This window comes from Eriocheir sinensis, chromosome 40 (genome assembly GCF_024679095.1).
Source record: "Eriocheir sinensis breed Jianghai 21 chromosome 40, ASM2467909v1, whole genome shotgun sequence".
NCBI classification, from domain to species: domain Eukaryota; kingdom Metazoa; phylum Arthropoda; class Malacostraca; order Decapoda; family Varunidae; genus Eriocheir; species Eriocheir sinensis.
Genome location: NC_066548.1, coordinates 11,733,799 through 11,745,358, shown reverse-complemented (window position 1 = coordinate 11,745,358; position 11,560 = coordinate 11,733,799).

The window sequence follows — 11,560 nt, the reverse complement described above, 5'->3', positions numbered from 1 at the left end:
TATATATATATAGAGAGAGAGAGAGAGAGAGAGAGAGAGAGAGAGAGAGAGAGAGAGAGAGAGAGAGAGATGCATCGGCCGCAGAAAGTGTTGCCATCCACCCCCCCAGCCACTCCGACGCCCTGTCAAAATATTAGTAGAGGAACCTGATTTCCCTGCGTCCTGAGGCTACTCTGTTCGCTGCACGAGAGTCCTCCACCTGTGTGTGTGTGTGTGTGTGTGTGTGTGTGTGTGTGTGTGTGTGTGTGTGTGTGTGTGTGTGTGTGTGTGTGTGTGTTTCAGATTGTGTATGTTTGTGCCTCTCTCCTCCCATCAGTCTGTCAGTTCACCTGGGCACCTGTTTGTATGAGTGTGTCTGTTTGTCTGTCTCTGTCTTTGTCTGCTTGTCCTGCGTTTATTTTTCTATGTTTGTACGTATGTATGATGGCTGTACAGGTCTTCTTATTCTTGTACGTGGGAAGGCATACATATATAATTCCTATCCATTTACATACATTAGTCTAGCTACACAGGCAACGTTCGTACTTCATAGCCTTTCCTCCGGTTCATATGTCACGCTTCTATTTAAAAGCGTGGCATTTCAGCAAGTTAAATTTTCACTTTAATGATTATTTTTCGTGCTGGATCACCAATACCACATCGTTTCCTTCAACAATTCACAGCTTCCGGGTTATTGTATGAACAATGTGCAAACTCAGCGAGGAGATAGTCTTGGGTTTTACTTAAGTGCGTTGTTAGCTCAGTAATTTGAATGTTCTATGAGGGACACCACTTTGAGGAGATAATAGCTGTTTTGCGTTCCCTGAATGTCACGTTATTTCGTTAGGTTTCAGATAATGTATAAAGAACACTTTTGAGGAGATAACAATTCTGTGGCTGTGCGTGGGTGCCTTCTTGGCTAGGTGGGTTGAGATGAAAGGAAACTAATTTGAGAGGATAAATGTTGTATTGCGTGAGTGTCTCGTTAGCTCGGAAGATTTTATATTGTGTATAAATGACGCTATTCGGAGATAACATTTGTGTGGCTTTTCTTGAGTGTCTCGTTTGCTCGGTAGGTTTAGATAGTGTATAAAGGGTCTGATTGGAGAGGAGAAAAGTTTTGCAGCTTTTCATGGCTCTCGTTAGCAGGGTAGATTTTGACGATGTAGAAAGAAGACTAGTTTGAAAGAATATCAGTTGTGTGGTGTTGCTTTAAGTGCCTCGTTAGCTCCGTAGGTTGAGGCGGTGGGCCACCCTTAACAGCTGAAGACCACCAAAACGCCTCAACGACACCACTCGGGCACAAGACCAGGCCTGTTTCGAGGACAAGACGCTCTATATACGAGGAGGGGACTCGGTGTGGTGTGGTGGTGGTTGTGATTGTGCTGGTTCGAGCTCCGCCAGAGACCCCGCTTTGCAGTGCTCCTCACGGCAAGCGGCATAAACGACCTCCTTGTCCCACCGTGGCCCGAGTCTTTCAAGGCGCGGCTGTCACGAAGAGGGCATGGCGGAGGGCGGCAGGAGGAGCTGGTGGCGGTGGTGGTGGTGTCTGCTCGGGGTCACTAGACTTGGGAATGTGTGTGTACTGTGTCCTTTGCTCGCTGCTGTGTGGGTCTGCCGGTTCAAGGAAGGTTGTTCATGTTAGGAAAGTTATATATACCTCTACATTAACTATTCTCTCTCTCTCTCTCTCTCTCTCTCTCTCTCTCTCTCTCTCTCTCTCTCTCTCTCTCTCTCTCTCTCTCTCTCTCTCTCTCTCTCTCTCTCTTTTCCCCCCACCCTCTCCCGCCCTGAAGCCCGAGATAAATCACCCGCAGCCTCAGTAAATATTCCTGTTATTCTTACATGTCGACAGCGCGACGGGAAGCACCAAGGAAGTGGCCCAAGCTGTATTCCATGATCTGCCACTCCCTCTCTCCCTTCTCCTCCTCTCACCCCATTCACAGTCTCCTCCCTGTCCTCCTCTCCTCTCCCCTTCCATCCGTCACTCCCATCCGTCTCTTCTCCATACCCAGTTATCACCATTATCACTTTTCCTTTCTACAAAAATAATGCATTGCTATATCTATTTTCCTTCCTGTATTACCACATTAGATTGTTTTTTATATGTTCGAATGTTTTGTCCCTTCCTCTCTTCCTGCCTTCTCCCTCTTTCTCCTCGTATTTTCTTGTATATCCTCCCTCTACTCCCCTGCTTCCCTCCTTTCCACACCAAATTATTCACTATTCATCTCCCTTCCTCCCCTCGCCTACTTATTGCCCCTCCTTCCCATCCTGCCGTCTCCGTCTTTCTCCTCGTGTTTTCTTGTATATCCTAACGCAAGTCTCCTACCTCCCTGCTTTCCACTCCCAATCATTCACTATTCATCTCCCTTCATCCTCATGCCTACCTAACGTGCCCCCCGCCCTTGGGTCCTCAGCGGCGGGCGTGTGTACGTTGTGTAGCTCGTAGGAAGTGATCGGTCCGTCGTCAGCCACCCTCGGGAAGGCGAAATTAAGACCCGAGTGTAAGTGAGGTGTGGAAAGCCTTGATGTCGCCTGGGAGTGTGTGTGTGTGTGTGTGTGTGTGTGTGTGTGTGTGTGTGTGTGTGTGTGTGTGTGTGTGCTGGTTGACACGGCGATGGGATATGATACGTGTATTTGTATATGTGTGTGAGTGTGTGTATATAGGAGCTAGGGTACGAGTATGTGTGTTATTTTTATTGTTGTTGTTTTTGTTATTTTTGTTGTTGATGTTGTGTTGTTGCTGTAGTAGTAGTTGTTGCTGTTGTTGTTGTTGTTGTTTTTGTTGTTGTTGCTGTAGTAGTTTTTTTCTTCTTCTTCTTCTTCTTCTTTTTCTTTTTCTTTTTTGTTTCTTCTTCTTCTTCTTCTTCTTCTTCTTCTTCTTCTTCTTCTTCTTCTTCTCTTGCTCCTCCCCCTCCATCTATAACTCCTCATATCTGGTTATCTCATGTCTGGTTATAATTTTTCACCCACGTCAGAATTAAGTGCCCTAAAGTACCAGCAAACTCCTAATCCCCTTAAGAGCATGACGAGTCCAGCTGCAGAACACAACTTAAACAAATAAACTTCCAATGTACAAATCGTAGCCCTCTCTTATCACCCTCCACAAACATCCTCATTCTCTTTCTTGATAATCCCCTTCTCAACCCCCCTCCTCTCTCTCTCTCTCTCTCTCTCTCTCTCTCTCTCTCTCTCTCTCTCTCTCTCTCTCTCTCTCTCTCTCTCTCTCTCTCTCTCTCTCTCTCTCTCTCTCTCTCTCTCTCTCTCTCTCTCTCTCTCTCTCTCTCTCTCTCTCTCTCTCTCTCTCTCTCTCTCTCTCTCTCTCTCTCTCTCTCTCTCCTTCCCCCCTTCCCCCCACACCCCCACACACACTTGAGGTTAAAAACGAGTCTCAGTCCATCAGCTCAACGAGGGGTCAAGAGTGGAGTGTAAGGAAATCCGTCTCGGCCCACCGTTAGTTTTAGTTTTGCTAATTAACACATGGATCAGCCTAACGGAGGTGTGGCACTGGACTTTGAGGCTTGGTCAGGGTATGTAGGAAAGCAGAGGAAAGGGGAAAAAGGAGATGACATAGACTGAGACATTGAATGGAGTTTCTAGAGGAAGTGGAGAAGAAAGAGATGTAAACGAGGAAAAAGACAATAGCAATAACACATTAGTGGAAGAAAGGAAGGCTAATGTACTATAGGCATGTGAGGAAAGAGTATGTATATATAGCAGTAGTAGTAGTAGTAGTAGTAGTAGTAGCAATAGTTGTAGTAGCAGTAACAATAGTAGCAGTTTTTGTAGTAGTAGGAGCAGGAAGAGGGGGAAAGCGAAGAGAAAAAGTAAAAATAAAAAGAGTGGACGAGGAAAAAAGAAAAAAAAACACAGCGAACCCCACCACTTGAGGCCTTGAGAGAGAGAGGGAAAAAAAGCTAGTAGTAAAGAAAAAAAAAAAGAATGATATAGTAAGGTCTAGGGTGAGGAGGAGTAACGCGACAGGTCCCCAGAGTGTCACGGAAGGGCGGCACCTGAAGGAGTTGTGACCTGAGGGAGCGAGGGTCGTGTTGGGGGAGGTGCTGGTGATGGATGCCGGGGGAGAGAGAGAGAGAGAGAGAGAATACTGATGTGAAAAGAATATCAAGAGAAGAATGAAGCGAATAAGATTTGGGTCAATTGTAGAGGATCAATTATGAATAGAAAAGAAATAGATTGAAAAGTGTGAGAGAAAGCGTAAAAAGGGTTAGAGAAGGGGATTGTAAAAGAGAGAGAGAGAGAGAGAGAGAGAGAGAGAGAGAGAGAGAGAGAGAGAGAGAGAAGGGGGGAGGGACTTGATCACGTGCCATTTTATCTTGGTTTTGTTTTGCGTTTTGCGTCTTGCGTATAAGATGATAGTATTTGATTCTCTTCCGATCTGATTATTTCTTTATTGGCCTCCTCCGATCCTTTTTATGTTTTCTTTCTTTTTTTCTACTTGCCACCTTGTTTTTTATCGGTCGTTATCATCTTCATCATTACTATTATCATTGGGATCATTATTAATATTTGGAATTTCTCTCCTCTTCTTCTTCCTCCCCCTCTTCCTTCTACATCATTATCACCATCATCTTCGATCGTTTTCATCGTCATCATCTTCATCGTCATCATCATCGTTACCTTTCTCTTCCTTCTACTAATCATCATCATTATCACCATCATTTTCGATCGCTTTCATCGTCATCATCTTCATCCTCATCATCATCGTTACCTTTCTCATTACCTTCATCGTCATTAACATACGTAACTTGTTGCCATCCATTCCTGAAATAATTTCCATTTCATTAACTTTCCTCTTCACGCATGCCTCTTTTCTTATCCTCCTTTCCTTCTCCTTTTTCTTCCTATCAGAACACTTCCATCACAGCTAAACTACCCACGTTCTACCCTGCTCCCTCTTCTCCCCAACACCCCCCTCACATCCCCTCTCTTTCTCTTCTCTCCCCTACCTCACAGGCCAAGCACAGGCTCACACACTAGCGGCGGGGCGTGGGTCATTTCGGGCTCCCTCTTCTTTTTCGTGTAGTCTCCCCTTAGATGTCGAGACTCCCATCGTCAATCACAGGTGGGTCAGGTGTCTTGGAGGTGAAAGGTGGCAGGGGTGAAAGGGAGGAGGTGTGTGTGTGTGTGTGTGTGTGTGTGTGTGTGTGTGTGTGTGTGTGTGTGTGTGTGTTACAGGGAAGAAATCAATCATGCTACTTGTAAATATTGAATGAGTATGCAAAGTTATCCGTTTTACTTCTTCCTTTTCTCTCTTTTACCTTTCTTACTTTATTTCCTTCCTAAGATACGTTTTGGCTTTCATCATTATTTCCTTCCTTCCTTCCTGTCCTATATTTTTCCTACTTTCCTTTTTTCCTTTCCTTCTCTGATTCCTTACTTTCAACTTTCCTACCCCACATTTTTCCTTTATTCTTTTTCCTTCATTCCTTCTCCGCCTCCTTCCTCCCTACTTACCCCACATTTTTCCTTCCTTCTTTCATTCCTTCCCTGCTTCCTTCCTTCCTACTTACCCCACATTTTTTCCTTCCTTCTTCTTTCCTTGCTTGCTTCCTTCCTTCCTTCCTACCCCCCATTTTTCCTCCATTCTTTATTTCCTTTCCTACTTCTTTACTCCCTTCCTTCCTTCCTTCCTTCCTTTCATACCTTCCCTGCTTCCTTACTTCCTACATTCATACCCAACATTTTTCCTTCCTTTCTTCCTTCCTTCCTACGTTCCTACCTCCCGTTTTTCCTTAATTCTTTCTTGCCCTCCTGCCCCATATTTTTCCTTTTTTCCTTCTTTCCTTCCTTCCTTGCTTGCTTCCTCTCTTCCTCTCCTCCCCTTGCCCTATTTCCTTCCACACTTGTCTTTTTTACGTAACATATCTTTTGCCTTCCTCCTCTCCTTCCTTCCTTCCTTCTTTCCTTTCTAACCTACATTTGTTTTTTGTTTTTTTCTCCCCTCCTTCCTTCTTTCTTCCCTCCCCTGCCCTACATTTTTTTCTTCATTCTTTCCATCCTTCCCTGTTTTCTTACTTCCTTTCTTCCTGACTCATAATTTTCTTTCCTTCTTTCCTTCCTTCCTTCCTTCCTCACTTCCTCGCCTCCTCTGCCCTATTTTCCACTACCCTCGCCTTCCATACCTGACATATCTTTTGCCTTCCTCCGTTCTTTCCTTCCTTCCTTCCTTCCTCACTTCCTCGCCTCCTCTGCCCTATTTTCCACTACCCTCGCCTTCCATACCTGGCATATCTTTTGCCTTCCTCCGTTCCTTCCTTCCTTCCTTCCTACCCTACATTTGTCTAGTTCTTTCCTTCGTTCCTTGTTTCCTTCCTTCCTCCCCTCCCCTACCTTATTTTCCCTCACCCTTGCCTGTCATCGCCGTCCCCTCTTAATGCTCTCCTGATCCGCTGTTTCTTTCGCGTCGCCCTGTGTTGGCTCCTCTTTCTCCTCCTCTTCCTCCTCTTCTTCTCTCTTGCTGAAGCAAAAAAAAAGAGAAGTATTCCTTATCCGCATCCTCCTTTACTCCTTGCTTCCCCTTTTATCCCTTCTCGACCACCTCCTCGTTTCCTCTTCCTCCTGCTTCTTCTTCTGTTCTGCTTCTCCTCTTCATACTCCCTTTAGTCTCAACCCTTCCCATCGCCCTTTCTTTATTCTCTCGTACTGCACTGCCTCCTCCTCCTCCCTTCTCTCTCTCTACTCTGCTTCCCTTCCTCTCTCTCTTCATTAGCTAACCTTCTTCCTCTCTACCCTGACCCTTTCCCTCAGTAATCTCCAGTTTTTCCTCGTGTGCCCCCCTCTCTCTCTCTCTCTCTCTCTCTCTCTCTCTCTCTCTCTCTCTCTCCCCCTCCCCACCCCTCGTGTATGGTCCAGGGCAGACTTACCGTTCGTTCCCGCCTCTTCCGCTGCACAGAATCAAATATTCGCCACAAATCCTTATCGACGAAGCCATCACTCTCCCACCGATGATTTAGCTGCATGTTCAAGGGCCGTCTGTCTCGCTGCTACTGACGGAGGTGCTGAAGGCGTGTGTACTCTCCCCCACCCCCCTCTCCCTCTCCCTAGCTCTCGGGTGAAGTAAAGGCTTGGTGGGGTCGGATGGGTCATGCCCTTTGAGGGGGGTGTCCGCTTGTGGCTTCGGGAGGATTCGTGATTGGAGAGTCGCATTTCCAAGCACGTAGGGGGAGAGAGAGAGAGAGAGAGAGAGAGAGAGAGAGAGAGAGAGAGAGAGAGAGAGAGAGAGAGAGAGAGCAAACACACACACACACACACACACACACACACACACACACACACACACACACAGACCTGCAGACACTTACGTAATGCAAACATACGTACACAGACCCACAGACACACAGACAGACAAAGGGGCAAACACAAGACAGACAGGCAAATAGATGGAGACAAACGTAAGGGCGATACAGACGAACAGCCTTATTACTGCGGCCATTACTATTCTGTTTGGTGGCTCGGTGTTTTTATTCGTGTGTTCCCCCGTTTTTCTCCTCTCGTCGATAGCACATAAGGAAGGAGGCAGCCTAGAGGGACACAAACACTTCCGGGAACCTTTCACACTCTAACACACATACACACTCATCCATCCATCCATCCCCTTAGAGCTCTTTTAATTTTCTCTCAGTCCACTTCCTTGTTTATCGCCACTTCCCTTCTGCTTTCTCTCTTTTCCATTCTTCATACACACATAAACACTTACCTTAACCCCCCTCTTTATTCTTTCCCTCAGAGCTCTTTTCCTTCTTCTTCCACTTTTCCCTCTTCTACTTTTTCTCTCTTTTTCATTCTCCATATATACATACCCACTTATCTTGCCTACTCCTTTTTTTATCTTCCCCTTTGCTCGTTTCCTTCCCTCTCTGCCCTTTTCTTTTTCTACATATCGGGTCTTCCCTTCTACTTTCCTCTCGCTTCTCTCACATATCGTACCTCCTTACGTATTTTGCTTCCTTTTTTCTCTTCCTCCTTATAGCTCTTCCTTCCCTCTCTGCCTTCCCTCTCCCTCTCTCACTACATATCGGCCCTTCCCCTTCCACTTTTGTCTCGCTTCCCTCACATATCGTCCCTTCTTCAGCCTTCCCCTCTTTCCCTTCCCTCACAGCTCTTCTTCTCTCTCCCTCTCTACATATCTTCCCTTCCCTTTCTACTTCGCTCTTCCCTCAGAGTCATTCCTTCTTCAGTCTTCCCCTCTTTCCCCTGCACATATCTTCCCTTCGTCCCCCTTCCCCTTCTTCCTCTTCCCTCGCAAAACTCTACATATCTTCCCTCCCCTTCCACCTTTAACCTCCTCCCTCCCCTCGCTCTATTTTACTCTCCTTCCCTTCCTTCTTCAGCCATGCACCTCTCTCTTTCTCTCTCTCTCTCTCCCTCTTCCTCGCCTTGTTTCTCCCTCTCCTTCCGCTCGCTCTCACCCTCGTCTTTCCCTCCTCCGTGTCAGTAATCGCCTCTGGATATCGACAGAAATGACACGCTTTCTTCCATGCACTCAAACACCGGTGAGAGAGAGAGAGAGAGAGAGAGAGAGAGAGAGAGGAGAGGAGAGGAGAATTTACTTTTTCTTCTCATTTTCTTATATGCATTATAGGAAACATGGGGGACATCTACACATACGCACACACACAGGGAAGGATGGTGTATGTGTGTGTGTGTGTGTGTGTGTGTGTGTGTGTGTGTGTGTGTGTGTGTGTGTGTGTGTGTGTGTTTGTCGTTTGCCTTGTTATTATGTTCGGGCAATGACCTACAACCCTTCGTGGAGATGATGATGGAGGAGGAGGAGGAGGAGGAGGAAGTCGAGGAGGAGGAGAAGGAGGAGGAATAGGAGGAGGAGGAGGAGGAGGAGGAAGAGGAAGTGGAGGAAGGAGGAGGAGAACCACCACCACCACTTCGTCCTCCTCCTCTTCTCCTCCTCCTCCTCCTCCTCCTCCACCCACGGCACGAGGGTAGCGATGTTCAAGTGGCCACTGACGGAAACTGGGCAGACTCTCTCTCTCTCTCTCTCTCTCTCTCTCTCTCTCTCTCTCTCTCTCTCTCTCTCTCTCTCTCTCTCTCTCTCTCTCTCTTTTTTTTCATGCCCGTCTCATTACCAAATGCAGCCCCCAACACACAGAGAGAGAGAGAGAGAGAGAGTGAGAGAGAGAGAGGGGGGATAAATGTGAGTTGGAAGGAAGGAACTGCAAAATCTCGGCTGTGAGGGAGCCGAAGGGACGTTACCTTATAATGGGTGGGGAAGAGGGAGAGAGGGAGAGAGGGAGAGGGAGGTAGGGAGGGAGAAGGAGTGCTGCACGTGGGAGGGGGAGATGGAGGGTGATGATGATGATGATAATTACGTGGGTGACTGATGTGGCAGGGATGGTGTTTGTTGTGATGGTGATGATGGTGGTTGTTATAGTGGTACTTGTATTGTGGTCGGCTAAGTGATAATAATGGTAGTAATAGTAGTAGTAGTAGTAGTAGTAGTAGTAGTAGTAGAAGCAGCCGTAGTAGTAGTAGTTGAAAGAGGTGGTGATTGTGCTGGTTCTGCAGTAGTACTTGTGTTAGTTAACCTTGAGGTGGTATGAGAGAGAGAGAGAGAGAGAGAGAGAGAGAGAGAGAGAGAGAGAGAGAGAGAGAGAGAGAGAGAGAGAGAGAGAGAGAGAGAGAGAGAGAGGGGGGGGGGGGCGGGGGAGGGGGTAGTGCAGGCCGCCGTCTGACGCCCTCCCGTCCGCTCACCGTTTGTTGGTTTTGGCTCTAAGTCGGCCAGTCGTGCAATTAGCAAACCTGACCAGGGCGGCGTGTCTGGGGCTTCAGGGGTGGGGTGGTAGAGCTGGGGTGTTGGGTTACTGGCACGAGGGGAGGATTTTTTCACTATGAACTGGGGGACAATGACTTAAATTTGCCCCTTTTTGATGTTAGGACACTAGGTTCATCCATATATATATATATATATATATATATATATATATATATATATATATATATATATATATATATATATATATATATATATATATATATATATATATATATATATATATATATATATATCTTCTCTCTCTCTCTCTCTCTCTCTCTGTGTGTGTGTTTGTGTGTGTGTGTGTGTGTGTGTGTGTGTGTGTGTGTGTGTGTGTGTGGTGACCATTTTAAGTTTTAAGGCTTTCTCTGTTGTCTGTGTGAATGCTATGTGGGGTCGGTGTATCGCGGTGTGAGGTTTCCAGTATGGCCGTGTCTGTCTGTTTATAGATGGCTGTTCGTCTGTCGGTCGGTCTGTAGGCGTGTTTGTTCGTACATATGCATATGTTTAGCAACTTGGTATATCTTTCTGGTCCTTTGGCCTTTCCTGTTTGTCTGTCCATCTGTGTTGGCGTAGCTGTCTGCCTCCCTACGGAGTTGTTTTATGTCTGGTTGGCTGGCTGACTGACTGACTGACTAGCTGGCTGACTAGTGGAGTGGCCGGCGGGCAAACATTGTGACTGGCGTGCTGGCTGGTGGGCTGTCTGGCTGACTGGCGAACTGGCTGTCTAGTTGGTTGGCTGCGATTCTGTCTTTGATGCTATTTCCTTTATATATTTTCCTGTATTTCGGCATTTTTTTCTTGAGTGATCTACTGGATGGATGGATGTCTGCTCGGCCAATGTTTGGCCGGGCGAGCTGGCTGTCTGGCTGGCCTCGTTCCGTATAATAGGGTTATGTATTGCTTCTTTCGGTTATTTACTGATTTATTGACTGACTTTCTGTGTGGCGGCCTACTGTGTGGGTGTCTGGCTACATGTCTGCCTTGGCTAATGTCTGGCATAGCGAGCTGGCTGTCTGGTTTTCTGAGGGTTCGTCTAGCAGCGTTATTTGTTGTTTTCTTCGTGTTTTGTTGGTTCACTGACTGATTTTCGGGGTCGTTTGCGTTTTGGTGGTGTGGCTCGGGTAGTGTCTGTCTTGGCGGCTGGCTGGCTGGAGGGGAAGGAGGCGAGGCAGGGCAAGGCAGGGTTGGCCACACCTCCCTTACTGACGGACGAAGCACCGGGCAGTCTCAGTTTACGGGCCCAAGTTTGTTGACAGTGGGGCGCGTGTGGCCGGCGCCGAATGAGCTTCCTGTGCCTCGTCTGGCCTCAAGGAGCAAACTTTGGGCGATTGATAAACATTTCATGCTCTTTTCAACCTCACCCTGCATGGCATCATCCGCCTCTGTTTTGTTTGCTGCTTCTTACTATAGCAGAGGTCGTAGTGGTGGTAATAGTAGTAGTAGTAGTAGTAGTAGTAGTAGTAGTAGTAGTAGTAGTAGTAATAGTAATAGTAGTAGTAGTAGTAGTAGTAGTAGTAGTAGTAATAGTAATAGTAGTAGTAGTAGTAGTAGTAGTAGTAGTAGTAGTAGTAGTAGTAGTAGTAGTAGTAGTAGTAGTAGTAGTAGTAGTAGTAGTAGTAGTAGTAGTAGTAGTAGTAGTAGTAGTAGTAGTAGTAGTAGTAGTAGTAGTAGTATTTTTAACTGATGAATGACTGTGTTGATCTGCCCGTCGGACAGACCACTTCAGACATGTTGTGGTAACGGAACTACCAACGCAGCACAACAATGGAGCGGTGTAAGCGAAGATGA